The sequence below is a fragment of the Mandrillus leucophaeus genome, unplaced genomic scaffold (genome assembly GCF_000951045.1).
Source record: "Mandrillus leucophaeus isolate KB7577 unplaced genomic scaffold, Mleu.le_1.0 Scaffold446, whole genome shotgun sequence".
NCBI lineage: Eukaryota > Metazoa > Chordata > Mammalia > Primates > Cercopithecidae > Mandrillus > Mandrillus leucophaeus.
The window spans coordinates 211,167-214,959 of record NW_012104765.1 but is presented as its reverse complement, the minus strand read 5'-3'; positions in this window follow the sequence as shown (position 1 = coordinate 214,959).

The following is a 3,793-nucleotide window of genomic DNA, read 5'->3' as shown; positions in this document are numbered from 1 at the left end:
CAGTCTGCTCAAGGACCCAGATCCAGCAGCCGCCCCACTCCCTCCTCTCCCTCTTCTTCCTCCTCACCGGTTTTCTTTTTCCTAGATTATTCCCACCATCAGCTCGCAAACAGGTGGCCATTTTTCCTCCCATCTGGAGATAACTTTCTTTAGGATATATGTCTTCATTGAACATTTTGTTTGTTTGTTGGGGTTTTTTTTTTTTACTTTTGAGATTTTTCTCTTTCTATTTATTTTAGAGACAGGGTCTTACTCTGTTGCCCAGGCTGAAGTACAATGGCATAATCAGCTCACTGCCTCAAACTCCTGGGCTCAAGCAATCCTCCCGCCTCAGCCTCCTAAGTAGCTAGGACCACAAGTGCGCACCACCACACCCAGTTTTTAAAATATTTTGTAGAGACAGGGTCTTGCTATGTTGCCCAGACTGGTCTCAAACTCTTGGCCTCAAGCGATCCTCCCAGCTAAGCCTCCCAAAGGGCAGGGATTACAGGCATGAGCCACCGTGCCAGGCCACAAAATTTTTTTTTTCTTTCTTTTTTTTTTTTTTGAGATGGAGTCTCGCTCTGTCACCCAGGCTAGAGTAGAGTGGCATGATTTTGGCTCACTGCCACCTCCGCCTCCTGGGTTCAAGCGATTCTCCTGCCTCAGCCTCCCAAGAAGCTGGGATTACAGGCATGTGCCCCCACACCTGACTAATTTTTGCATTTTTAGTGGAGACAGGGTTTCACCATGTTGGCCAGGATGGTCTCAAACTCCTGATCTCGGGCAATCTGCCCACCTTGGCCTCCTAAGGTGCTGGGATTACAGGCATGAGCCACCACGCCAGGCAGATTTTTCAAAATATCATATCAAGTTGAGGGACAGCTCTCCCTCTTTGCCTTTCATTTCTTTCCTTCACTTCCTTAGAAATTCAGTCCAGAAGGCACTGGGGGAGCGGCAAGCCATGCAGCGGCCCCCCTGGGTGGCCAGGTATGGCCATCAGACCCCTAGCCAGGTGAGGGTGGAAGTCACCGGGGAGGACGACCTGCTGGGAGGTAACAGAGCCTGGCAGGGGTGGAAAGGAGGGAGTCCTGTCAGTGAGTCAGAGTGGAGTGAGAAAGGCAATTTGTGGGGTGTGGGAGCCCAAGTGGGGTGAGGGGGCACCTGGGACCTGGCACTGGTGACCAAGGGCCCTACCCCACTTTACTCTTCTCCATGGCGCTTACACCGCGCAAGGTGTTAAGAATGTACTTGTCTGTTTATGTATCATCAGCCCCGCCCATCCACCCACTAGAAGATCCTCCAGGGCAGGGACTTGGTCACTGCTGTATTCTCAGGGATACTGGTGGCATTTGGTAAAGTGCAGAATGAATGGGTGTAACCTGTAGCCCCGTCCCTTGACCATCTCAGACAGCGAGACTTGGCAACACCTGCATGAGGCGGCGGCAAGAGAGAGAAGTGAACCCTGTTGGGGGTTTCTGCCTTGACCACAGAGGAGAGAGGGGACAGCTTTCACTGAAGCAGAAAGGAAGAGTGAGCCAGGGGTGGGTGGGGAATCGGGTTGGGGCAGATTCCATTTCCAGGGACCTGCAAATGCCTGGTGGGGACGCCCCCTAGGCTGCTGGAGAGAGGGTCTGGGGCACAGGGCCGCAGAGCTGGGCAGGGAGGAGGGGAAGGTCAGCACCAGGCTGAGCTGCCAGTACCAAGGCTGCGGCAGGCGGCTCTAGAACAATCTGCCACTTGCAATGCAGGAATTAAGAAAGGAGGCCGGGCGCGGTGGCGCATAGCTGTAATCTCAGCACTTTGGTAGGCCAAGGCGGGGGCGGATCACCTGGGGTCAGAAGTTCAAGACCAGCCTGGCCAACATGGTGAAACCCCATCTCTACTAAAAATACATTTAGCTAGGTGTGGTGATGCACGCCTGTAATCCCAGCTACTCGGGAGGCTGAGGATCGCTTGAACCCAGGAGGTGGAGGTTGCAGTGAGCCGAGATCGCACCATTGCACTCCAGCTTGGGCTGCAGAGCAAGACTCCGTCTCAAAAACAAAACAAAACCAAAAAAAGGAATGGGAGGTTTGGAGGGACACAAAACACAGTTTCAGCAAAATGAGCTTTGCTGACTCAGTACCTGCCAGGGTTTACGCTCATTTCCCCATCCCTGGAGGAAGCGGGCAGGAGAGAAAGTGAATTCCGCGTTCCCAGTCCTGAGAATGCGGCGGAAACCACGCGGCGCCGCCGAGCGGGCAGCAGGGGGAGCCGCTGAGCCGGGGGCTGAGGGTTGCAGGCGGCCGTGGCCTTGGCCAGGCATCGCCACCAGGTGGCGCCACGCGCTTTCCGTGCGCCCAACCCGGGGGCCGCGAGGTCGGGGAGTGGATGCCCCGGGGAGAAGCGCGGCTGGGCGGCCTAAGGCTCCCGGCAGCCGAGCTCCGTCGCGGCCTCCTTGCCTCCTGCAGGGGTGGCGGCAGCACAGAGGTGTGCACCTCCACAGCCGGCCCCACACCCGCGGAGACTGAAAGCCGTGCACGAGGCTGCGAGCAGGAGCATCCAACAGGCTAGGGTTTGAATCCCTGGGCAGCTGCCTGCACGAAGGCGCGCGGCCTCGCCTCTCTCCACCTCAGACTTGGCGCCTGTGCAGTGGGAGCATGACACTGATCTCACAGGGCGGCTGTAAGGATTAAATTAGGTGACAGTAGTGGTGATGATGATGATAACATGTGTACAGAGTTCTCGTCCAGGTCTGGCGAGGTTCAGGGCACTTCACAGATATTAACTCATGATTCTAGTTCCCTGTGATGCTGGGATGGCTGAGGACCAGGGGCTGAGTCTCCTGCACAAAAGGAAGGGCGGCCAGGCCTCTCTTATCGTGGCCACCTTCCCCGCTGGCCCTGGGTGCTGTTGGTGCTGAGGGATGACTGCTGCCCAAAGGCAGTAGAGAGAGAGGAGGGGCCTTCGATGCTGAAGGCCGGAGGGCCTCTTGTTTCTTGTCAGCCTACGGTGACAGGGAGCAGAGGCTGCGGGTGGCAGAGCCCCACTGTTGATCTGAGAACAGTGGAGGAACCACGGAGGCAGACAGCACCTCCCGCAGGAGCCAGGGGGCTGGGGCTGCAGTGAGCTGAGATCGTGCCACTGCAATCCAGCCTGGGCAACAGAGAGAGACGCCTGTAATCCCAGCACTTTGGGAGGCTGAGGCCAGTGGATCACCTGAGGTCACGAGTTTGAGATCAGCCTGGCCAACATGGTGAAACCCTGTCTCTACGAAAAAATACAAAAATTAGCCGCGTGTGGTGGCGCATTCCTGTAACTCCGGCTACTTGGGAGGCTGAGGCAGGAGAATCGCTTGAACCCGGGAGGTGGAGGTTGCAGTGAGCCAAGATCGCGCCCCTGAGCTCCAGCCTGGGTGACAGAGTAAGACTCAGTCTCAAAAAGAAAGAAAGAAAAATATTCTTCTTTTAGAGCAGAAACATCCAGTCTCACAAAGCCCAAAGATGCCGTTCTAAAATATACTAGAAGGATAGCTCAAACACTCACATTTTCTGGGGTTCACTGTGTCAGGCTCAGTTATAAGCAGTTTTACATATATGAATTATTTATTTCCAACAATTCTAAAAGTTGAGCACTGGCCTCTGCTGTGGTCTAAGCAGCCCCAGAGCCTTCTGGGAAAGGCACCCCTGCCGTGGATGGAGGATGGGTGTGTCGTGGGTGAGTGGAGGCCACAGCTCAGCTCTGAGGTTTCAGCCTCAGTGACCAGGCAGAGTGCCTTCCTTGCCTTCCTCACACGGAGGTGGCCCAGAGTTGGTGGCCCCGGTGAGATTGG